This window comes from Polistes dominula, unplaced genomic scaffold (assembly GCF_049000335.1).
Source record: "Polistes dominula isolate Pdom_NZ unplaced genomic scaffold, Pdom_raw_medaka contig_19, whole genome shotgun sequence".
Classification (NCBI taxonomy): domain Eukaryota; kingdom Metazoa; phylum Arthropoda; class Insecta; order Hymenoptera; family Vespidae; genus Polistes; species Polistes dominula.
The window spans coordinates 3,452,549-3,480,240 of NW_028301058.1; the positions used below are offsets into that span (position 1 = coordinate 3,452,549).

The window sequence follows — 27,692 nt, forward strand, 5'->3', positions numbered from 1 at the left end:
GTGAATGCATGCATGCATTCTCGTGCATCCTTGGCAATGTTCTCTTTCTCTTAATTTTCTTCTTCTACTTTGTTTTTATTTTTTTCATCGTACATCTCTCTCGCACCAATCGTACTTTTACTATCTTTCTCTACAGAGACACGTTTACACTTATTGCTTTACGGTTTTGCCCTTTTTTCTTCTCGTATTCTTCTTCTTCCTTTCCTTTTTATTTTTATTTTTCTTCTTATATCATATACTACTACAACGATATATACGTGTGTTATCGACTCGTTTTAATGACGTCGAAAGTAGATAGAGAGAAACAGTGGTTAATAGAAATACGATGAAAGCAGGAAAGTATGATGGAATAGGAGCTCGACTTTAATTCTACATGCACGCGCACGCGCGCATACACACATACACATTATGTATATAAATATATTATATGAACGTATGTGTGATATTGGTAGTGGGTAGTATTAGTAGGTAGCTTATGCTGGAACGTTCGGATAAAAGCACGTTCCACGATTTATGAATAAAGTTTACGTATAGGTTTATATACATATGTATGCGTAAGTATGTGTATATATATATACGTACGTATATCTACAATCAAATCGATCGTACATGGTTATAAAAGTATATTAGATTAGATTAGATGCTTTCTACTTATATTCCCGAAATGATTTTTATACATTCACCAGACTTTACTTATGTTATTATTTTTTTTTTTAATATTCTTTTTATTTTTCATGTCTTTAATATCGAATTATTGAATAAGAATATTTCTAAAAAAAAAAAATCTTACATATATGTTTCAATAAGATACAATGGATAGATGATCGCATATCGAATCTTTTTAATCCAAATTGAAAATATTCAGAGAATTGATTTAAATCTGGCTTATGGTTAGTTTTTTTTTCTTTATCGTTAACCTCGTTTATACGAAATAAATATAAAGATGTCCAAAATAAATAATCTTATTCGTGTTTCATTAGGACAATTGGATAGATGATTCTTAGTATCTAATTGGTATTATCTTGCGTGTTTCGGGCTATTAACGTGACAATTTTATTTGCTCGAACGAACACCCCATCCAAGTCTTTTTTTCCGACCTACGAAATCTGTAACTAAGGAAAAGAAAGAAGAAAGGAAAAAGAAAAAGAAAAAGAAAAATAAGAAGAAGAAAATACAAAAAAAAAAAAATAGGGTTACGAGAAGTAATTAGCGATAATACAGTAAACTTTTTCGTTTTCTTAAGTAAAATATCTGTGATCGTACGAATTCGTTTAGTTTTTATTTGTTGGTTTGTTTTTTTTTTCTTTTTTTTTTCTACGATTAATTTCAACTTAATATTCATACCATCGCGAACTGTCGAAGAGTTTAAATTACGAGAAGGAATTTTATTTCTTATATATATATATATATATATATATATATATATATATATATATTATATAAAGCTTCTCCAGTTGTTTTAATTATTATTTTCATCGTTTCAAGAGATTCGTATCTCATTACACTTGGATTCTCTAGAATAATAGTTAAACGAACTTTATTTTTTTCCATTTAATAAAATTACGGAGTCGCATTATTATGCTTGATGAAAGATAATATTCTTGATTGAACGTATATTAAAATAATTATTAAGATAAACAAAAAATAGAACAAAAAAAACAATATTCTAATTATACATATAATATTCTAATAATATATTCTAATAATATTATAATAATATTCTAATAATAATTTATAAAAAAATTTATTAATAATTGGGATATATAGGAATATATATTTATTTAATTAATTTTTATATCAATATATATTTATTGAATTTAATACTAATTTAACTCTTTTTATCTAAAATTTAATCGTTCCCAGAAATAATGGGTTAAAATGAGAAAATGTGGAATCACACACACATATATGTAAGCGACTATGTAACTTTCTATTCGTACGTGTAAATGAGTGTTACACGGCATTAAATATCTTTGGTAGATTCGATCACTATCACGTTTCTATCGAAACGTGGGAAACGTTGGATTGGTGGGAAGTAGGGGTGAAAATAGGGGGACAAAAAGGGGAAGAGATTGGAGAACAAAATATTCTCTTAGGGGAAGATTGTTGGAAAATGCATTGGTATAAAAGAGACGTCGTTAACGCGTTACTACTTCGTCGTTAACTTTGTTAATAGATTTTCAAATGGCCGCAGGTTCGTTTAATTAAGTGATTTTATTTGCCACGTTATATAATCCATTTCGTTTTCACCAATATATATGTATATACTATATATATAAAGAGAGAGAGAAAGGAATGAAATTTAATCGTACGGAATTTTAGTCAGATAAATTTTCGTTAAATCGATAAAATCTTTCTAATTATTTGATCGATATTTAATGACCAGACTATCATTCGAGTCGAAAAGTTGTTTGTTTTGTTAAATGCATTTCGTGGAAATAAATTTTGGCCTTTTTTCTTTTATCTATTTTATCTTTTCTCATTATCAACATACTTAATTATTCTGTTTATTCGATATAAGAAAAAAAAATGAAAAAAAAGAAAAGAAAATTGTATCTGGTAATAAAAGAAAAAATAATATTATACTATTGCATATAAGCTCAATAAGGGTTAATTTAAATTAGTTTAAAATAAGTTATTACTATTAAAGAGATTATTAGTTTAAAAATGGGAAAAATTGTTTTTTCGTATTTTATCAATGATTAAATTAAATATCTATCAATACACACACTGTGTATATTAATAAGTATAGAGATAAACTGATTATTGCAATAAATCGAATTGACTTGACCAATAGGAATTAGTTCGATCTTTAAAAAAATAGGATTATCCTTCCATTGTAATACCACCATAAGTAGTAGCAAGCTAATAAGTATTAAAACACATTTATGTGTTATCGATTAATTATCTTTCTTTCAATCGTCGATGAAGTCGAACGAAAAATTCGATCTCATTTTTAATAAAAAAAAACATTACTCAATAATAATTCCAGTTTTATTTAGAAGATGAATATACTGAAAAAACAAATATCATATTATTAAAAAAAAAACAAAAAACAAAAGAAAAGAAATATAAAAAGCATAATTCGCAAAAGATTCGATGGTGGGGAAAAAAAGAGAAAAAAGAGGGTGGTTGAAGAAGGAGGAGGAGGAGGGAATGATGACGCGGCTATCATTTTGTTGAAGCTTTAGCAAACAACAAGAGAGGAAGGACTCTTCTGACGGTGCATTTCGAAGGATTCATGTATACGTAACATACACGCACAAATACATTGAAGTTGCACGCAAGATAATCCCTTCATCGGCGCAAAACGGAAGCGCGTACCGGCAGTAATCCGGCAGACTGGCTGCATAATCGACCGTGGAATTGAATTCCCTCTCTGTCTCCTTCTCCAGCCCTTCCAAACGTTTCTCCCCTTCCTCCTCCTCCTTCTCCTCCTTCAACACCTCCTCCTATATTTCTCCTCTTCGTAGATATAGCTCTTTACTCGCTCGGTTCTCTCGTGTCATACGTCTCTTCGTATATACGTCACCCCTACCCCTCACCCCCACCCACATCCCCCCATTAAAACAGCTTCCTATGAATGCAACGGAGATTGCTATTAAATATTAATCCTATTGCTTTTCTTTCCTTCTCTTTTCTTTTCTCTCTTTCTTGTTCTTATTTTTTTTTTTTTTTGGTTTCTTATTGATATTTTAAATCAGTGTTCGGATAAAATAATATTAATAATAATAATATCACAATATATTATATTTGTATTGAAAAATTTAATATATTATTTACACTCGAATATATTACTTAAACTATTATTTGCACTCGAGGTCTCGTAATGGAGACAATAAAAAAAGAAGAAAAAAAACTGAAGCAAATTCAATCTAGTCTACAACATATTATCAACTATGAATTTTATTACACATATATCATTTACTTATAATATGTGAATATGATTTTTCTATTAAAATTATTATGAGTTGCTGGTAATATGAATGAAAGAAGAAAATTTTGACTGCAAAGTGTTAACCCTTATCGGTCGTCAGGTTTTTATATCGATGATTCTCACTAATTGTAAATTATAATTGTGGTTTCGGTAAATATGCAATAAAATTAATCAATATTATTAGAATAACTTATTATTTATTTGAAATTGTTTATTGTTTTCTTTTTTTAAGGAGTACTACAAATATATGAAATTATTACTTAATTATTAATAATATATTTTTATTTGTAAGTAATACACGTGATTTACGATCGATAAGGGTTAAAATGATGATTAATTCAAAATATTACATTTTGGAAAAACTGTTTTATCGTATTTTATTAATGATTATGTTAAATACTTATTAATCGGATATTGAAACATTTTTGTGTGTCTGTGTGTATATATATATAAATTATAATATTATAATTATAATAATATATATATATATTTGTAAGTTTCTTCTTTATTACGTGATTTAAACGATGACTTTATCGATAACTTAATAATAGAAATGATCGTTTAGGAATTAAGTGATTGGGTTCAGTAAGAAGAACTTTTACGAAAATCTATGATAGTAGGAATATGTTTCATTTTTAACTATCGAATGAAGGAATCACGATTTTCCTTTAACAATCTGTTAGTGATAAATCGAAGAGAAAATACGATTTTCCTTTGGCTAAGGAACATCGTACGTGAAACGAATGTTGTAATACTCGAGGGAAAAAAAGAAATAAAGAAAAAAAAATGAAAAGAAGAGTGTAAAAGGAGAATAAAAAAAAGTCCCTGGTTCTTTTTCTTCTTCTTTTTTATTTTTTTTCGTAGAAATGCGTGATACCACCTTATCAAATTGATAATCGATAAATCGAATGATGGTAGTAGTTGAAACATCTTATAAATAGAGAAATAAAATGTGTTAGATTGAAAATGCAAGAATTCGTATTAGTCGCTTGGTTTTATCAAATGTACGTGTATACTCTCGCGCGCACGGGTGTATATATGTGTATATGTGTATGAAAAAGAGGATAAGAGTGAAAGAGAGAGAAAGAGAGAGAAAGAGAGAGAGAGAGAGAGAAAGTTTGAAAGGATTTGACTAAAGCGCAATTTCTACGGACTCATTTGGTTTGATGCTGCAACCTATGTGCATAAAGGAAAGTAGGATAGGGAAAATAGGGGCGTTAAAATAGGATTCATGTCGGGTACTTGACTTTAGCTCGAAAGGACTCGAGACAGGAAGAAGGAAGGGTTTTGCCGATCACTGACGAGTCGAACAAGAGCCCCACGGCTTGCTAGTTACAAAGCTAGATGTACATATATATATATATATATATACTATATATGAGATCATCGACCAATTGCTGCAAGCGGAACAATTGAACGCTTCGTACCGAGTTAGATAGATAGAGAGAGAGAGAGAGAGAGAGAGAGAGAGAGAGAGAAAGGATAAGGGTGAAGGGCGGAGGGTGAGAGTGAGAGTGAGTGAGATGGATAGCGAAAGAGGAGAGAGTTTACGGATGTGACATCGGCAGGCGCAATTTCCCCCGTAAATAGCAGAAACCACTAAACCCGAAATTGTCCCAAATTGCGTGTACCCGACTTACTTGGTTCATAACACAGGCGGTACGGCGTAATCTTCTCGATTGGTCAAGATTGGGGTGAAATAGAGTGAGAGAGATAGAGAGAGTGAGAGGGAAGTGGGATTGTTGGAAGAGAAAGATTCACGCAAACAATTGATTGCTTCTCCTTCCCCTTTCTTTTATTTATGCGCTTACATAAATAATCCAATAATCCAGTTATCATTACTATTCGTCTCTATCATATATTTTCCGTAGATATATATATATATACTAGGACGCTTCGGCCACGCATTGCTATGGCTCTGTTATAAAAAATATTGATTTAATATAAATCTAAATTATTTAATGCAGTCAAATTAATATTCAATAATAATTGCTGGCAATTCAAATAAGGCATGAAACAACATAAAATTGTTAATATATATAATATATAATATGTAAATAACAACACACAAAATAATACGACAATTAGAATCGATTATATAAAATAATAATACTCAAAAAAGTTGAAAAAGTAAGGTTATGTCGTATGTAAATTAAAATATGTAATTGAATTGTAACACACATCTATTGAAAACTTACAGTACCTAGAGACTAAGATAAGCTTTAAATAATAAATCCTTTAATTAGCAATAAAAAATACAAAATAATGGAGATAAAAACTATCCTATTTTCTAAGTTAAAAAAAATCACACAAAATACAAAAATTTCATTATAATCGGTTCAGTATTTTTGAAGTTTATTGGAAACCAACAATATGACATATATCAATAATATCAATCTATATTATCTTTTATATGTTATATGCACATTATGATTTGATTTATTTGAAAATGTAATGTATTTTGTATTAAGATTGTTTTTCATAATAAGATAACCGGGGCAGTAAAATTTAATACTCGTTTATTGAATTGTTTAATAAAATCATATTATTATTTTTTTTTATTCGATTAGATCCCTATTTCTCGTTTTTTAAAAAGTAAATACTCTTATTTTGTACGAACGCGACTTATTGTTTTTTTTCACATCGATAAATATGAAAAGGGAGATTATGTATTATTGAAAATGATATTATTCTAATTCGAATTAGAATTAATATAATATGATGTGATTATATGTTTAATATATTGATAAAGAAATATCATTTGAAATTGATTGGATCACGTGTGACCATTGAATCCTAGTCCACATGAGTAATAGATACCATCTATTTCGAAGAAGAAGCAATTTCATGGGTAATCATCAAAAAGCGAGACCTTGTAAAGCAAACGATCGGTAATACTCCCCGGCTACTATCTAAATGCTTTTTCCTCGAATTCTCGTAATCGGATTACACTTAGTCCTTTCTCTCTCTCTCATTTTAAAATACTCAGTGTAGTAACAAATTGAAGAGGATCTATGTTGATCGAACCCAACGTTTACCGAAAATCTGATTAACCGTTCAATATATTCGAATAACGATTTATAATAATAATAATAATAATAATAATAATAATAATAATAATAATAATAATAATAATAATAATAATAATAATAATAATAATAATAATAATAATAATATATAATATTATTACGAACAAAATGCTTCGTTAGTTAATTTACATAAATAGAAGTAATTTTAATTGTTGTTGTTGTTGTTTTTGTAAATAAATAAGAAAAATTAATGAAACTTATTTGTAAGTAATTAAAGAAAAATAAAAAAAAATGAAAAAATGAAAGAATCAAAGTAACATTTGTGTGTGATGGTAGTAACCATCTATGGACGACTTAAAGACCGGATTGTGTATCTCAGAAGTTTCAGGTGACTTCGATGGATAGCGTAATCCAATATTATAAATGGTCTTATAGGAGGGAAAAAGCAGGAAAGAAGAACGATTTATCATTCCGGCTCTTGCCCTGTCTCATGAGGTTAATCCTTCTCCTTATAGTACCGATTTATTTCCGTTTTCGTGATTAATTGTTTTCTAATGCGAGAGACACACTATCGACGCGAATCCTTATTAGCGTGTTCTGCTTCATCGAATTTTACCTTGAAGACCACCACTACCACCATCACAATTACCATCGTCTTATTACATATTCACTGAATTTGTTTTAACAACGAAAAATATAAAAAGAAAAACAACAATTTATAACCTTTTTATAAAATCGTAAATTATAATTTCTTATTTAGTTTCTTTTTCTCCACGCGATTTTCTTTTAAACAGGTTTAAGAAAAACAAATCGCGTTAGTAAAAGGAGAGGTGATGGTGGTGAAAAAGTTTACTACAGTTACGTATAAATAATTATTTAAAATTGATTATTTTCAATTTCTAATTAAATTATTCCGTAAAACTATTAAAAGCTCGAATATATTATTCTAATATGAAAACTATACATTTTTCCAAAATACATTTTAAGTTGCAGCAACAGCAGCAGCAGTAACAGCAGCATCTCGAATCCTATATATGGAAGAATAATAATCCATAAATGCGTATTACATTATGCACCCTTCTTGGGATCTTAAAAAAAATGAAAAGAAAAAATTAAAACAAAGTTTCCAAGTTTCTTTACTATAGTTACTATGCTAGAAATATTTTAATATTCGTTATCGACGAAAAATATGGTTATGTATTTAATTCCAAGGTTGAATTCTCATTCGAAAGAATACGAGAGTATCGAAAGATGGATTGGGGAGGCTAAGAGGGGTAGGGTTTTGAAGATACTACCTAGGAAGGGAAATGAATGGAAGAAGAACAAGCGATTTCTGTCTTCTTCAGCAAAGACGATGTTGAGGATCGGTATTATTTCCTGCTATGGCAGATACTCGACTCGACTCGACTCGACTCGACTAAACTCAACTCGACGACGAAAGATATCTGAGAATAGCAGATTACACGAGATTCGCTGACACTGTTCGCATACCCCTCCCCTTGCCCTCACAAACCTCCATCCCACCCCCACCCTCTTTTGTCGTAAAGATTATTTCCGGTGTTATATTCGACGACTAGACATTTTCACAATCGGCAATGTACAACACAATTGAAATCACGTCAGAGAGAGTGAGAGTGAGAGTGAGAGAGGGAGAGAGAAACTAATAACGTTCACGAACTTTCGAAACTAATATTTGAACTATCTATATGATACGTATAATCAAGCATGATGAAATATCAATATAGAAAGCATATATTCCTTTGATAAAGAGAGAGAGAGAGAGAGAGAGAGAGAGAGAGAGAGAGAGAGAGAAAGAAAGAGAGAGAAATAGAGAGAACATTTTCATTAGTCGAATTATTCGGAGAAACAAAAATCGATCCTATTGATTCGGAGGTAAAGGGAGAGGAAAATATATCTATCCCCCCGTCCCATTCCTCACCATTCTTTGACAAAATGTACTATGCAAAACGTGTATCAATTGTTTCTTTTTTTTTTTAATAAATTGACGTTATTGGAATGAAAGTAAGGTAGAAATGAATATGAATCATTGCTTTTTTTTTTGGGGCGTAAATTTTAACCCTTTGACTGCGGCGCGCTATCGTAGTAATCCATTAATATGAACGGCGCGATTTTCGCATGTCAGTCGCTGTGACTGTTTTTCTATTGACAGCTAACCAAAACAGATAATAGTGGCAAATAAAATAAAAATATGAATTTAAAAAAATGTTTTTAAAGTAATTTAGTTGCTATGTTACATATCAATAAATTCCATGTAAAATTAATCTGTAAAACAGCAATAAAGATGTGATAGTAAAAAGATACAGAGGACGAATATTTACGCCTTTCGAGTATATTGATGGATTTGTGAGAGAGTATATATACGCCTTTAGAAGTCAAAGGGTTAAACATTATACCTACACGAAATAGTTCACGACTATATTTATTCTTATTAATTTATTATTTAAAAATGTTCGCGCGCACTATATGTTATGCTGGCGCGAATCCGTTTCAAACTAATGTACAATTATTAAGTTGCAATTATAAGCGAGTTTTGTACGGAAAGTCTCACGACAGTAAATTAATACGGTGTGAGTGATTTTGTAGTATACTAAAGGCAACTCTTTAGTCAACAATGATTTATTAATTTGAGTCTTGACGACTATGTTACAATTGTTCGATGGGGACTGTATAAATGTATGATGTGTGACAGACAATGTGTGTTACAGGCAAGAATTCTTAATAGATAGAACCCTACTTACTTTATTTTACGGGTTTTCATAAATTAGTTACACCCCTTTGGAGAGGGAAGGACCTAAATGGGACTTATTGGCCAATAGTAAGAGGGTCCACCCATCAGGGTCTCCCGAAGGAAAATTTTATGTTTTGGGAAGGGTTGTAGTGGGAGTTAAGCCTAAGAAATGTTCTCTATAAGGAATGCTCTTCTTTCTGTGTTACCTCATATTGTAAAACACTGTAAAAAGGTTTTCTTTGCACCAATATATTTCCTTTTTTGATCATTGCGATACTTCGGGATTTTAAGGCCCTTTGTAGGATTGCTCGATATACATTGATGCATCGAATACATCGATCTATGGTTACAATTCGATGTATCAAATCAGTCCAATATATAGGCTGTAGTCGATATTTTACGATATATCGATGTATTTTATTCAATGCATCGTATAAAAATCTCGTACATTTATACGTAAGCTAATCGAATAAAGTTTTTGCAAAAACTGCAGCTCTATCTGTTCAAAACGTCTCTTCCAAGTATGGAGACTATAGACCATAGACTCCAAACTTCCAAGACCATTCCTGCCAACTGTTTACAATTTTTTAGACGAGTAACACCGAGTAACACGTGATACAAACATCAACACATCCATTTTTGGAAGTTTTTTTTTTGGTATTCAAATGCTAAATCGTCTCGTTTTTCTGATTTCATATTTTCTTATTATTTTCCTATCCTATTCTGTCCTATATTTTGAGCTATCAGAATCTATACTTATTCTTAAATTAATTGATGATTTTTATCGATGCATCGAAAAAAACATCGATGTATATTTTAATTGAACATCCCTAGCCCTTTGGAATTTCTTAATCTTTAAGTAAACGATATCTTATACCTGCTGCCTATCGTATTTTATGATATTTTATTTCATAGGCTTATCGCAGGATTTGTTTAACAGAAATTGAATATTATAAAAAATAACAAAATATAAGGTTTATCGTCTACAGAGGATTTGATACTGAACAAATAATAACACTTGGCATGCGGGTATACTTCACCGTCAAGTTATGCGTGCAACGAGCGTTTTTTCGTGAATCGCGAGGGAATTTGTTCAAAAAATTCTTGCATCTTATATTTTTTTTCTTTGTCGAATTATATACTACATATGCATTGAAAAATTTACAATTCATCATGTATATAGGTAAGCGCTTTGTCCACTTCACTGTGTTGCAATTAAATGTTACCCACTATCCACCACAAATCTACTAAATACATATTTTTACGTGACCTGCGCTCCAGTGACAGACTGCGAAAAATGTAAAAATAACCAAGTGTTAAGAAAATAATGAAGATAATAAGATTATTTTTCAAAGAAAAAAGAACATATTGTTTGAAAAATAAGTGAAATAAAACCACATGATAGGAAAACAAATTTTTTGGTTGGAAAAAGTATATTTTTATTTCAGTTTTTTTTCAACGTACATTATGACAATAAATAACATCTTAAAAAAAACTTTAACAAATACAATATAGACTATGATTAGTTATAACAAAGTATGAATCTCATCATTGTATTTAATATAGATAAGTATCACACATGTATGGTTATTTTTTATTCTAGGGTTTGTTTGCACTGCGGCAATTTAGTGCTACGAAGATGATGAATTTTACTAGAGGTCAGAACGAAACAACAACAAAAATTCTCTTGTTTATCGAAAATGTAAAAGTAATGATATCGTGGCATCATTAGGTATAATATCAAGCCGCAAGAAAAAAAAATGTTCTCGATTGTCTCTTGGCCCGTTTGTTAAGTCGTAGTAATGGATGCTACCTCACGCTTTTATATCCGGTTATGTCTATCCAGACACCACCACCACAACCATCCCCCATACTCTACCCTACCCATCGTTTCTTCCTTTAATATTATACGGATTACATTATTCATGTTTTCCTTTATCCGAATATAGTACACACTTTTATCTCATTCGTTTTCTTTCTGTTCTTTCGGCGCGACAACGTTGACCAAGAAGAAGAGAAGAGAGGAGAGGAGAGGAGAAAAGAGAATGCTTGGAAAAATTGAGAGTGTGAGTGTTCGGGGGGGGGCTAAGGGAAAGGTTTTAGGGGGGAAGGTACTAGAGATGCAGGAGGGTTGAAAGTAGCGAGTACGATACAAGACGGCGCCTTAGTCGATTTAACGAAGCAATTTAAGTGTCTGAGTTGTTCGTCCGATACGTTGAAAAGCTCGAATAAAGAAAGAAAAACGTAAAAAATAAAAAGAAGAAAAGGAAAAATAATAGGGAGTGGGAGTGAGAGAGTGAGAGAGAACGAGAGAGACAGTAGTAACAAAAGCTATAAGTCGACGAGGAAAAATAATTTTTCCTATTTATTTTATTATCTTATTCTTCTAACATATTATTTATTGAAGATGATTAGTTTCTTTTTTTTACGATAAACGTTTGCTTTATTATATTTCATGACTTATTATTATTATTATTATTATTATTATTATTATTATTATTATTATTATTGTTGTTGTTGTTATTATATATTGTTATTTTTCTTCTTCTTTATTTTTTTTTCTTTTATACTGGAACAAATAAAATTAATTATACGATTGATACTTTTCATTAACTTAAAATATTGAGAATATTGTATTATTCGTTTAGAGAAAAGGGATGATAAAGGACAGGGAAGGAGGGGTGAGGAAGATAGTTAAAGGAAAAGGGGTTCGAGCGAGAGGGAAACTCGATTCTGATCAAATTTCAATCAGAACCCCTTAAATACGTTAGCAAGGAAGGCGCGTAGGAAACATCGATCTCGCGTAACAGAAACGCTTCGGAATGTCTCATATTTCGTTACACGAAGTTCGACAATACGATCTAGAAAAAGTTGTTTTAAATAAAAAAGACGACGGTTTTTTTGTCCTTTTTTTCTTATATTTTTTTCATTTAGTCTGTCGTTAAATTAAAATACACGCTAGATAAAATTGAGAGAATCGAATATATATATTCATTACATAAAATTATGTATAAAATATATAGTATACATTTTCAATACTAAAAATAAACTTGTAAATATGACACGGCTTAAGAATATCGAAAATATGCTGTAATTGTTGACAATTTCACGTATCTATATATATAATATTAATATCGTGTCTTTTAACAAATCAAGTTTACTTGATGAGTTTTATTATAGCAACATTAATACTAACTCTATTGAAAAAAAAAAACAAAGAAGATATGAGTGATTAGGAACACATCGAAATTATTTTTATATTTTTATATACCTGTTAAAATTTAAAAAAAAATTTATAATTAATCTAATGAGTAGGATGGTAGACAAAAAAACATAATCGAATCATTAATAAACTGTAACATAATAAATGATTACAAACTAATTCCCATTTTAGAGATACCCAAAGTATATTCTATCATCCCTGAGACTATAGTTATCTAAAATCATGCGAATCAGTCATATGTTAGATAGTAGAAATAGAAGTAGAAGCATTTAGATACGTCTGTTTCTAGTTGAACTTGAGAATGATGAAGGAAGATTGCTTGGTTGAACCCTTCTGTGTCTTCAGTGTTACACCTCTTGCATCTGGACCATTATGGCCGTTCCCTGGCATACAACTATGATCATTGTTCTGTTTCTAATAACTAAGAGTGCTGTCTCTATACCGCCTATATACAATTCCAAGAGATACAGATCTTCTCTTCCTACCTTTGCCAACCAACTACATACTACACTGAACATCTCACTTTATCTTTATCTTTCACTTGTTATCTTTCTTAGTTCTCTATCAAAACGATAGGGACGAACTTGTTCGCTCAAACTATGATAGCTTTAACTCGCGAATACTGTCAGAACTTATGATACCCCCCAACGTCGAATATCGTACTTTAAACGTTTCCCCTATTTCAAATTCGACTTCATTACTAAAGATTAATCTTTTAGATACCCAACCGTTGTGATTCTCTCTACTTTAGGTCAAGTTTCTTAATTGTTCTATAACGGTATATCTTTGATCTTCTTCTTATTATTATTCTTATTCTTATTTTTATTCTTATTCTTGCTGTTGTTTGAAATCTTATGTTAGATTTCTCGTCAGGAATATTAATTAAGAATAATTAAAATTCATACCAAGGATTTGTCATTCCGTTTGTCGAACAATTATATACCAATTATATCTCGTGTATTTTTTATTTTATCATAAAAACAGGCTTATATTTTTTTACAATGATATATTTTTGCAGTCATTTTCTTTTCGTCAAAACTCGTTTCTCATCTTCTTATTTTTTTCTTTTTTTATTCCTTTCAAATAAATATTTTTATTTATTTATTTATTAATATTAAATTTGAAATTTCTTTATACAATATTCACATAGATATTTCAACGTAAAATGTCAACACATTTCTACAATATTATTTCGGTCCGTATTTTTGTCAAGGGGTCGTGTTTCAGTTTCATCAAAATTCACTACGAACAAGCGAATCGTTCAAAAATTCTTATATATATATACGTATTCCATAAGGGGAAAGTTGAAGGAAGTTCCCACCGAAAAAGCTTCACCCGTTTTCTCTCTGTATATATTCGCATAAGCGCGGGTCAAGGAGAGATTTATGTATCGCACCCACGTTACACGACATTTTCCTCGTAGACACATGCACACACTAATCTTCAGAAGCTTACAACAGTTCCGCACGCGTATCGCTAAACATTTATCTTCATTCCCGAAAGAAGTCCATTTTATTTCAAACATTTTCACTGAATAAGAAATCGATGAAACGAGTGAATGAATTTCTTGCAACAAATTTCCGATACGGTCTTTTTTTAATCGTAAATTCGCATAAACATTTCTTTTTGACAATTAACCAAGCAGAGACATTTTTAATACGAAAAAAAATAAAATATCAAACCAAATCTGTCGATCATTTTAATATTACATAAATAATAGTCAAATAAATATACAAAATTGGTAAATGTTAAATTTGTTGAATATCGAAAAGAAAATTTCATTTCAAAATTGATCGTAGAATTAACAAATGATTATGTTGTAAAAAAAAATCTATTTAAAATACATCGAATTAATTGCTGCGTTTTCTTTATAATGGAAAACAAGGAAGAAGAAGAAGAAGAAGAAGAAGAAGAAGAAGAAGAAGAAGAAGAAGAAGAAGAAGAAGGAGAAGAAGAAAAAAAAAGACAAGAACATATAAACGAGCAAAAGAGAGGTTGCTTGTGTTACGTCAGAAGCAAGATAGTAATACGTTGGTTTCGTTTTAACGAGCATTGTAAATGAAAATCATTCTTCGAGTCCTTTCGAAATGTAAAAGACTAGGTTTGTTGTTGATCCTTCGTATTCCATTGAAGCAGCACCCTCTCACTCTCTCAAGACGACCACCAATGGTGGTGAAAGTCCACAAAGTTAAGAGAAACGAGAGTAACAACTTTCGCCTGGAGCATAGTGCATTCAGGAAAAGCTTCTCTTTCTCTCTCTCCCTCTCTCTTTCTCTCTCCTTCAAGAACAACTTCCGTTGAGTTTACCCCTGGTAACTCCCTCTTCCCCCTCACCGTACACGACGTCAGAAATTTGTTGCTTCTGACTAGTCATAAAAGCTTTGCATAAATACTCCCTTAACGTGCCAGACGAAATCCTTTCCCTCCTCCTCCTCCTCCTCCTCGTCATCACTTGTTTCTCTTATCTTTATTTCTATTTCAATTTAATTAATTATTGAAATAATTGTTCATGCAATTAATAATATTAAACCTTTATTTGGGAAAAAAATTGTTTACATTCATTTGTTTTGTTGTGTTAACTGTAGTGACATGCAATACCAAGAATATTAATTGTCATAACAAATATTTTACGATAAAAAAAAGAAATGGATTTAATTAATAAAGGGATTCTCCGGCCATGTGTTGCTATGGTGTTGTTATAAAATGTTGATTTAACATAATTCTAAACTATTTAGTTAATTAGAACAACACACAAAATAATACCACAATTAGAATGGAATACATAAAATAATAATACACGAAAAAATAGAAAAAGTAAGGTTATGTCATAGGTAAATTAAAATAATTGTATTGTAATACAGCGCCGTCTATTTAAACTTACAGTACCTAAAGATCTAGATAACCTTTAAATAATAAATCTTTAAATTTGCAATAAAAAATATAAAATAATCACGATAAAAACTATCCTATATTCTAAGTTGAAAAAAAACCACAAAATAAACAAAAATTTCATTAAGATCGGTTCAATAATTTTGAACACTGAATTTTTCTATATATATATATATATACATGAGTCTTTAGTTTATACAGAATCCTTCTATGGATACTGATAAATAATAATATAATAATAAGATTTAATAAAATACAATAAAATTTAAATAACATGCAATTCAGGATTTGTTTATGGTATCTCTCTATAATAATGAATTAAAATATCTGTCACTTGCATTAACGATTAGCACTTTCATCGTCCAGTCCGATTCGGTTGAGTTTCTCGCCAGACTCAAATCCGACTGTCGGCGCGCTGTAACGTAAAGAAGCAATAAATATGAATATCAACAATGCGGCCCGAGTACTATGGTTATATTATATTATTATCTTTTATTTACCGAAAATGATAAAATATAAAACTATCTTCTATTTATCGCAAATAATTTTGTTTCGAAATGGGGAATGTGATAAATTTTTTGTCTAGAGGACTACCTGGGATTTCACAGCAGTTATTCCAGATTTTTTATTTAGTCGAGAAGCATACTATTCTTGAGATAGACCAGTTACTTGTTTATCCTCAAAATTGTAGACGATAAAACTAGTATTTAGTTCTTTTCTTTACATTTTATTTTCTGGAAAGAAAACTCCATTCAGAGATTAAAAGGAACATTATAGGTTGGCCATGAAATCATAAAGCAACGTAAGAATTATCGAGATAAATTGGTGCGACGAAAACCTTTTGTGCAATGTCGGGCCCTTTGAGAAGTTTCGAATTCCTATGTAAACATATGCGATATCATAAAAAGAAATAATATTTTTATTTCTATAATAATATAATATTTTTATTTTTATAAGTTCCTTTATGCATAGTTTCCACTACCAAAACCATAGGCTGTACAAATCGGTGGACTATGGGGTGGATCCTTCTGCTATTGCTCTATAAGATTCATAATTTCCTTCCCTCTCCAAAGAGGTGTAGCTCATTTCTGATATGAATATGTGAAAAGAAGTAAGAGAGCGGCGTTAGTCTTCTGTCATTACTCAGTCTGTCTGTATCTGTCTGTTACATCCGTCTGTGTATTATCTGTATTATCAATCATTCTGCAAATCAGTTAGTTTATCAATTAGTCAGTTAGTCGGTCTTATATTTGTAACTCTTTTGTATTCTGTATATTTTGTAACCACGCTACTTTTAATAAACTTTTCTAAATACTTTTCTAAATACGTTCGACATCATTATAAATATATATTATCATATTTTCATTCTATTTCTTTGTCTTAACTATACAAAATGTTCATTAGAAAGCGTAGAAGTATAATTGAAAGTGAGAAGAGTTGTGATGACGAAGTAGTGAGTTTCGAAAGAAAAGTTGTAAATGGAATATCATCAAGTTCAAATTCCGATACTGAAGAATCATATGCTAGTAAGGACCTTAACGTCATATTGGAAGAACTTGCTATAAACGAAGAAGAGGAACTGGACTTTGTTGATAATTCATCGGATAGTATACAGTGGAACGAATTCGCTAAAAGGCAACAGTCATTTCCGTTTACCGGAAAAGGTGGGTTTCTGATGGATTTGCCGTCTGATATTAACGCAAGTGAAGTGTTTTCGCTATTCTTAGACGAAAAAGTGATAAGCCTTTTAGTCACAGAGACTAATAGATATGCAGAGCAAAAATTGCATCGACATGAAACAACTGATCATGCTCGACAGAACAGATAGAAACCCACCACTTCTAAAGAAATTACAATATTTATCGGACTGATGATTTGAATAGGTTTGGTACAAACACCGCATGCTAGCTGTTGGTCAACGGACCCTATGTACAACTTTACATTTCCGCGCAGCAAGATGTCCCATAATCGTTTTGAATTACTGTTATCAAACTTACATATTGCAAATAACGAAACGATAGAAAAGAATAACAGGGTTGGAAAAGTTTTACCACTCATAAACATATTGACACACAATTATCAAAAAGTCTTTTCACCAGGCGAAGATATTGTAGTCGACGAGACATTGGTTCCTTGGAGGAAATGAGTAATATTCAAACAATATTTACTAACGAAATATACTAACGAATATTTCCATACTCAAGTATGGAAAAAAAATTTTCAAACTGCGCTCCATTGAAGGATATACATGGTCTATGAAGGTATATTCTGGACGAGATACTAGCGGAAGAAGGCAAGTTGGTATCGCCGAAAACGTCTGCATTGAACTTGCAGATAAACTACTAAATGAGGGACGAACTTTGTTTGTCGACAACTTTTACACTAGTTACGAGTTAGTAGTCAAATTTTTACAATTCAAAACGCATGTCGTTGGAACTGTACGGCACAACCAAAAATTTATGTCACGTTTTGTAATGTCGTACCAATTAAAGAAAGGTGAAATGATAGCACGAGAACATGACAACGATATTGTGGTGCTAAAATCGAGAGATGTTCGCGATGTTAGGATGTTATCAACAAAGCATGTACATATCATGAGTTTAAGCTCGGATTCTACTCACCGCGGTCGTCCTCCGAAACAGAAACCTCTGGCGATACTGGCATATAATAAAAGGGAAATTGGCATTGACAGAAGTGATCAGTTGGTGTCATATGCCACAACGATACACAAAGGTATCAAGTGGTATTGAAAATTAGCGCTACATTTGATTTTAGGAACAAGTATAGTAAATGCTCACATCGTGTATCAGAGAACCACAAATAAAAAAATAAAAATTAGAAAATTTCGGGAACTTCTCGTTACCGAATTGTTATTCTCGGAAAATGCTGTGCTTGACAATAATAGAAATAAAATGTTGAGGAACGTTTTCCACTGTTTAGACATTCGTAAGAATCAGCAGGGCAACCCTATAAGAAGAGCGAGCACCCTATGTTACAAAAAGAATAGGCGAACTACCGAGCGCCAAAAAGCGAGAAAAAATCTAAAAAGAACCATAACATATTGTTCCAATTGTCCAAAATCATCTCAAATGAGTTTAGAGTGTTTTCACGAAAAACATGCGACATAGTTATCTTATATAAATTAATAAAAAGAATAGTGTAATGTGTATATTTTTAGTAATAAAAAGTATAGTATAATTTGTATATTTTTAGTATTTTTATGTTGTACATTCCATATTTACATGTTAGTGTTAATTCCATTATATATTCCTTTTAAAAATCCAACTAAAAATCCTATAACTTCAACAAGAAGAGTGTCACCGTATGCGGTGACGAAGCCCCGAGGAAGCATACCCGTCACCGTATATGGTGACATGGCGACGAATGTGTTAAAAAAACGTCCTAGAACTTTAAGCTCATATACTCCCCAAGGAAGAATATTTTGAAGGATTATTGAAAAGCTTCTATCTTATTATAAACGTTAGAATCAACATTGTTACGCTATTATACTAATCTGGAAGAATATAAACCTTATCTTTGTGTTGGTTTTCTGGCAAGATTGCTGAATGTGCTTCTTGTGTAAGATAAGCACGTAACCCTTACCTACTACCATCGACCTTATAAAAGATTTAATTAAGGGATCTAAAATGATCGGTAGGTATGAAGAACGATTAGTCGCGAAGACTATGGTTAGTGGGAGGTAATTAAATGGATACTAAAAGATAATCGCATTAGATCGGGAATATTAAACTGTCTGGAAATCATGGTTAAGGATTAATCCTCTCTCTCACTCTCATTCTAACATTTACTTTACGAGTTTCTCTTACCTATTAATGATTTAAACGTTAACTTTTGTTAATTAATTATGAACTAAATGCTAAAGTATTGTTGAAAATGAATAAGGGTTGTGAAAAAAAGAACTAATATATATATATATATAAATTTAGTGTCACATTGTTGGTTTCCAATGCATTTCGAAACTACTGAATCGATGTTATTGTTAATGAAATTTTTTTTTATTTTGTGTGATATTTTTCAACTTAGTATATAAGACAGTTTTTATTGTAATTATTTTTATTTTTTATGGCTAATTTAAAGATTTATAATTTAAAGGTTATCTATGTCTCTAGATTATTTAATTATTCAAGAGAAGGCGCCGTATTTCAATTCAATTCAATTATTTTATATAACTTTACATAAACTTACTTTTTCTATTTTTTCGTGTATTATTATTTTATGTATTCCATTCTAATTGCAGTATTATTTTGTGTGTGTGTGTGTTGTTATTTATATAATATATATATTATATATATTAAAAATTTTATGTTGTTTTATTCCTAATTTGAATTCCTAGAAATTATTATTGAATATTAATTTGACTGCATTAAATAGTTTAAAATTATATTAAATCAACGTTTTATAATAAAGCGACAACAACGCGTGGGCGGAGCATCCTAGTCTATATATATATTTTTTTTTCTTTAGCGACAATCAAAGGGGAAAAAAGAAAGAAATTCGTGACTTTTGGAATGGCAGCAAATCGGTTTATATAATAAAATAAAATATTTGTGCGAAGGCCAGAGAGACTCTCGGCACGTTCCGAAAAACGTCAAAAATGGAATATAACTCGGAGGCAAGCAAGTCTTTCCGCATTTCCGGCCTGTCAGTTCGTACGACACGAACGAGGGAGACGGCACACGAGTCAGCCTGATGTCTCAGCACTTTATGCAACTGCGTTTTGTTCCCGAACCGAATTGATTTGTCCTCGGTGAAAAGCACGTTCCGTTGAAAAACAGAGGAACCTTTTATATATATATATATATTTCTTTCTCTCCCTCTCTCTCTCTTTCCTTTTTTCTCTGTTCTCTTTTTTTTTTCTTTATCTTTTTCTTTTTTGTGTTCCTATCTTTCTTCATCGTTATCTATCTTTATCTATCATTTTCTATCTTTTTCTATCTTGTCCCACTCGTTTCATTTCCGCAATAGCAACTAATGACTATCGCAAAGCAACCAACCCACGCCTTTTCAATTTTTACTCGTCCGTTCCTTTTTCTATTCCACAAATACTATCATTCCTTCCTTCCTTCCATCCTTCCTTCCGATTTTAATTACAAGAATATAAGTATAATCAACGATAGAACAACAAAAAATTATACAACGATTATATTTACGAAGTATAATCATATATTATTTTCAATCTGTTCGCATTTTTTATTCGTACGAGTAATCGTTCTCAAGTTTTTGAAACAATAATTCGTTTTATTTGAACATTTTTTTTCTAATATAATTTAAATGTTCGATATATTATTTATATTTAAACAAAATTCGTATATCGTTTGAAATTTGTTTTCAATATTAAAATTTAACGAGATGAAATTATTAATCAGAAATGATTGTAATATAAGTCATCGACATTGCGAATTTATTTGGTTATTAAAAAATTCATTAAAATATTTCATAAATATATATACGTATACCGTTACTATAGAATAATATAAACAATGAAGTAACTGTTACATTTAATAGCAATTTAATTTAATCAAATTAAAATCAATTATTTCGTTAGGTATATATGATATTACGTATACACGTACTCTATTACGAAAGTTCAAATTATACCGTACACGTATATGACCAATTAATTACGAAACATGTTTCAAAAATTAACTCACATTATATTCTCCCTAGCGAAAAGAATATTTTAGTTTTATTATATTTTGGAATAATGAAATGCTTCATTATATCCACCCTTGTATGTAGAAAAATAATCAAATCTCTTCTGGGAAGTGTAATTCATAAATAATCAAATATAATTTCATTATAAATAATTGTTAACAAATCTTTTTTCAATTCTAATATAATTTCATTCGAAAATCTTTTTAAACAGTTTCGTTTTAATCTGAATGATAAAAAAAAGTTTTATTTCTCACCGATTAAAGTATACTAATCGTTCTAAATTTTTTCCATAATTATTATCGACATTCGTGGTATCGATCAACATTGCAACATTATGTCTTTTTTTTTTAATCAAATTTGTAAAGTATATAAAGTTTCTTCTAAAATTAAATTCTATCTCTCATATTAAAGAATTAATAACATTTAACCGAATTAACGAATAACTAAAAACTATACTATTTTAATTATTCTCTAATAAAAATTAATTTTCAAACGAGCTACAAAAGTATTGACTAAAAATTCGAATGACATTACAAGATTTTATACGATCTTTTAAGATTCATGAACATTGAAAATAGGAATGAAACTTTTTCAACTCGAACCAATGAAATAAATTCAAAGAAATTTATTTTCCTATTTAGCATATCACAGTGAATTTATTTTTAAATTACCTTACTTTCTTTCTCTTTTTATTTCAAATTTATTGAAGTTACTTTAACAAAAATTAAATATTATTTCCTTCGATCGAGATACACACAACACCGATACTAAAAGCTTAGATTGAAATAAAACGGAAAGCCGTCACGTTTCACGTAGGGGAGGGGGAGGGTAGAAGGAGTGGAGGAGGTATCATATCGGCTAAAAGATTTTATCAACGGAAATGTAGATCGAACTCCATCTATAAAACTTTCACTTAGCTCGCTATTTCTTCTCCCTCCAACTCCCCTCACTTCTTAACCCACCAACCCCGTTCTTTACCCTTATCCTCAACCTTACCCTCTCTTACTCATCCTTCGTCATACCTTGTACTACGACCAATCTCATTTGCATTCCTTTGCTTACTCCCCTTCTTACTCTTCTAAACCCCCCTTTTTACTTGTCCACCTTGTGGGGGTAGTATACCTTACGAATATCAATGTCTTCCCTTTCCCTTCTCATCCTCCTCCTCCTTCTCCTCCTCATCTTCCCACAGATCACCCCTTCTTTCATTCTTTTATTCTTCCCTTTTTTATTCGCATATTTTTGCTCGGTCTTGGATTGAATGACATTCATCTTCACTTTCGGTGATGGTAATGGTTGTGGTGGGGATGGTGGTGGGGGTGGTAACATTTCGATCACGAACCAATCGATTCTCAAACATTTCGCAAAATTTTCCTCATCGTCTGGCAGCCACCTGACCTACTTCATCGACGTCACGTAACTTCTTCCATCCCCACCCATTTCCAGCCAAACACCACCAAACATCTCTTCATACTCTCTTTTGATTTATTTCTTTCTTATTTCTTTCTATCTGTCTGTCGGAAACTTAAATAGACAGAGAAGGTTATAGTAACTTCGTTATTGTAAGAAAACCATCATTTTGCTAGCACAGACTTCGATTCTTCTTCCCTCGTTGTTGTTGTTTTTGCTATCGAATGCTAATTTATTTAAACTATATTGAAAATATAACCTGGATAAACCTAAAAAAAATTTCACGATATTTTGGTAATTTATTTTCATAAATCCAGGTTTTAATGGATTTAAATCGTAGTGAATGATAAAATGATGTAACCTAAATCGATAAAAACCTAATGAGCTACTTTAAATAATATAATATTATATATTATGTAGACGATAAAACTAGTATTTAATTCTTTTCTTTGTATTATATTTTCTGGAAAGAAAACTCCATTCAGAGATTAAGAAGAATATTTTAGGAGGGCCCTAAAATCATAAAACAACGTAAGAATTATCGAGATATATTGGTGCAACGAAAACTTTTTGTGCAATGTCGGGCCCTTTGAGAAGTTTCGAATTCCTATGTAAACATATGCGATATCATAAAAAGAAATAATATTTTTATTTCTATAATAATATAATATTTTTATATTATATATAAGTTCCTTTATGCATAGTTTCCACTACCAAAACCATAGGCTGTACCGATCGGTGGACTATAGGGTGGATCCTTCTGCTATTGCTCAATAAGATTCATAATTTCCTTCCCTCTCCAAAGGGGTGTAGCTCATTTCTGATATGAATATGTGAAAAGAAGTAAGAGAGCGGCCTTAGACTTCTGTTCTTACTCAATCTGTCTGCATCTGTCTGTTACATCCGTCTGTGTATTATTTATTATTCTGCAAATCAGTTTATCAATCAGTCAGTTAGTCGGTCTTATATTTGTAACTCTTTTGTATTCTGTATTTTTTATAACCACGCCACTTTTTGTAAACTTTTCTAAATACCGCTCGACATCATAATATATATTATATCATATCATTATCATTTTTCATCATTTTATTTCTCTGTCTGAACCCCACAATTAATTGAAATTAAATTTATGAATAAAAATTTTTTATTGACATCCGACGAATAATAATATTTAATTTTAATTTATGTGTAATTAAAATCAAGTCGTTAGATTTCGTTCGGTGGTGTGATAATTCGAATTTAAAAAGTTATTCGATAATATGATTTATTACGTTGATATTAATTTATTATTTATTTGAAATTATTCGTTTGAGATTTTTGCATCCTCCTCCTCCTTCTTCTCTTTCTCTTCTTGGGTTTTTAGGTTCGGTTAAAAAGGTTCTTTCTCTTAATAAAGAATGTTCACTTTTCGGTACAATATTTCTCGATATGATATTATCCAAGCTTTTGGATTTAATTTTACGATTTAATTCTAATGAAATATTATTTATGATCGAATACAAATTGCTATTGTTTTTCATCAAGTATACGTAACATTTCTTATCCGTCGAATTGAATTTCTTCTCATCACACGTTTCACGTTTAGAAGATGTTAAATTATTTTCATCCTTCGGTGATGGTATCTTCTACAAGGTAGAAAGTAAAATATTTTACGTAAATAATATATATATGTAAATATATATGAAAGACATGATAAAAGATTACATCGTAAGAAAAAATTCTACGTTGTAACTTTACCATAATGCAAAAACGTTATTTGTCAAATAAGTAATCCTCGTAACAAGCAACACTTGAGAAAAACTTGAAAAAAAATTCGATAATAATCAAATTCTAAAAGTGTTTATGGACTAATTTAGAATTATTTTTCATACTTATTATCTTATTTAGATCATAAATGATTTATCATTTATGCGTATTTGTTAATTATTTTTATATAATAAATTGAAAATTAATCTATTGACACACAAATTATGTTTCTTTCTAATCAATTAAAATAATGTGAATAACACATTTTTAAGGGCGCATATACGTGTCGTTTATAAATAATCGATTATTATATAAGTTTCTAGTAACCAAAGGGTTAAGGGAGGGGTTAGGGTTTCAGCGTAAAAAAAAAACACTTTTTTTGCGATTTTTTTTCTCAAGTATAGATTGAGCTATTTTATTCGAATCTTTTGTACATTATTGAGCATACTTTTGACAATGTTGTATAATTTTATCATGCAGAAATATTAAAGCATAAGCCGGTAACAGAGCTTTCCCCAGAACGTCTTGGGAAAAAAACATTTTGCGGTGTTCACTATAACTCGGCCGAAAATTATCTGAAAATGAAAAACCATTAAAATTTAGTCAAATTATAATCAAATCTTCCCTCCAACGTTCTCATATAATTTTTTTTTCATTTAAAAATTTTTGGCGGCCATCTAAAGTGTGAACTGTTATTTTCCGCGAAAAATTCCGCCATTTTGTGGGTGGGAAACACACTTAATTTAAAAAAATATATTTTAACTAAACGTTTGGGGGAGGTATTTTATATGTAGAAAATGTGTACAAATTTTGAAACGAATCGGTCAAGTAGTTTTTAAATGGCAGTGAACACGGACTTTGAAAAAGTTGTTTTGAGAAAAACGCGTTCAAAATTTATGAACTAAAAAAGTGAAGAAAAAAACTTTTTTTTCCAACTTACAGAGAATCATCGATTCCAGCTCCATACAGCAGACTTCCTGTGGCATTGTCGATGTCTTCAGCCTCTTTTCAACGTCTTCTGGTACACTTGCACTGGTATTTAGCTTGATTTTCTTCGATTAAGTACTTTTTGTGGTAACCTCATCTTTAATTATTTTATTCGGATTAAACCTTTTTCTTGATCTACACAAATAAGTCCTTCCACTTTGTCGGTCTTCTTTCGAAACTTTGCTTACTCTCGGCATTTTTGTACAGAAAATTTTTTGAGAAAATTCTAAAATGACAAGCGCACGGTCGAACGTACAACGACAAACTGATGCTCGTTTCTTGCTTTAAAATATTATAGTGTATGGTATACATACAAATATAAAATATATCTTTATAGCTTTAGTTACCTGCCTTTACTAAATAAAATATTTCTAAAACTAGATAATGGGGTTAGGACAATAGCAATGAATAAACTGTATACCTGTTCGACAGCTGCACTGCTATCCTGAACGCCCATAGCTGTTAGAGTTATAGCGTTAAAGGCCAGGAGATTAATAAGACAATAACTTCAAGAATATTGCTTAGATCGGTTTAAAATTTTAAGGACATATTCTTGAAATGTTGAACAATAAGATAAGATTTTTTTTTTTTTAATTCGATTTTTCGAAAGTGAAAACCCTAACCCGCCCCTTAATTTAAAATTTGTTTTGTTTACTTTTTTTTTCTTTTTGTGGAAAGGAAAATTATGCAATACAATTTAGTTTATATCTCTCATTGTATTTTTTTTCTTAATTCGTTTTGTTATCGAATAAAGGGGAAAAATGTATTTAGCAAAAATCGTCTTGCGAAATGTCAAGTAAAGAAAATACGTTTGTATAAAAAAGAAAATTGATTGAACGAGATCCCAAGACGAGATTCTTGATTTCTGACTTTTGATTTCTCTCGTGCATCTACCTTGTACAACGTCTCGCAGACGTTTTCCTTCGGGAAACCTGAACTCGTTGAAATCGATTTTCTCGTCTGGTGGTCTTTCGTAGGAGTAGTTAGATCGTTGTGAACTTCTTGAGCAGAAACGTACGTCGTCTTAAAACTTGAGTTATCTAAAATTGGATACCTTGATAACTCGATTGATAATATTTTTTCAATATCATCTTCGTCTTCTTTCTCTTCCTAAATAAAAAAAAAGAATTAATTAATATAAGAAATTATTCAAACGTCAAATATCAAATGTCAAATAAATTATTGTGATACTTACTATAGTTGGTGGAACTAATAATCTACTACGTGGATATTTATTTATACGATTTTTCATGACGTTCATTGTATCATTTAAGGTTAGAAATTTTTATAGTAGTTTAATCATCAATAAAAATTGCTCACAATTGTATCGAAATATAATTTTTTTTTCACTGATGTTTATATCCAATTAATCAAACATATTTTATATCAATTTCCATAGAACTAATCAAATTCCTTTTTTGATTATAAAACTTCGAAAAAAGATTGTCTATTTCTATTAAATAAAGTTTATTAAACGTGTAAGTTGACACGATTTAATAATACAAATCGATATTATAAAATTATATTCAATTGTTATTTTTGCAGATTCACCTCATGATATTGTAACAAGTTGGCAAAAGAAGTTAAACGTAAGACATTCAATGGATAATCAAGAAACAATAGTGACCTAATAGCAACGTAAAATGTTATTAAATAAAATATATTAAATATATTAATATATTAAAAAATTAAATATATTAAATAGCAACGTTTAATGAATTGTTTATAAATTAAATCATAATCTATTTTATAAATCATATCAACATTAAGGAAATATAAAAATGAAACTTTCTGTACCAGAGAAAGAAACTAATAAAATGTATTTAAATTAAATCAAATAATTAATTTTATAAATCAAATAAAGATTTAATTTACACATAAAATGCATTAAAAAACGTTGTAAGTTGTTTATTAAACAGCTGTTGCAATTTCATAATAGTATGATGTTCAAATAGGTGAGAATATAGTTCATTCAATTTCCAGGTAAATTGTCTTATTCTGTAAAATAGAAAATTTGAAATTACAATACAGTCTATAAAATTGAAT

At 30.3% G+C, this 27,692-nt stretch overlaps 1 long non-coding RNA gene across 1 annotated transcript in view; it reads left to right on the forward strand.

Annotated features, from left to right (window-relative positions):
- LOC149031496 (uncharacterized) overlaps window positions 1–27,415 on the forward strand; it is a 71,578-nt gene extending 44,163 nt beyond the window's left edge. Inside the window, exons 2-3 of the long non-coding RNA XR_016177701.1 lie at window positions 25,602–25,694; window positions 27,192–27,415. This is a non-coding gene — a long non-coding RNA (uncharacterized LOC149031496). The remainder of the gene's footprint in view (window positions 1–25,601; window positions 25,695–27,191) is intronic.
- Window positions 27,416–27,692: the final 277 nt, after the last annotated feature.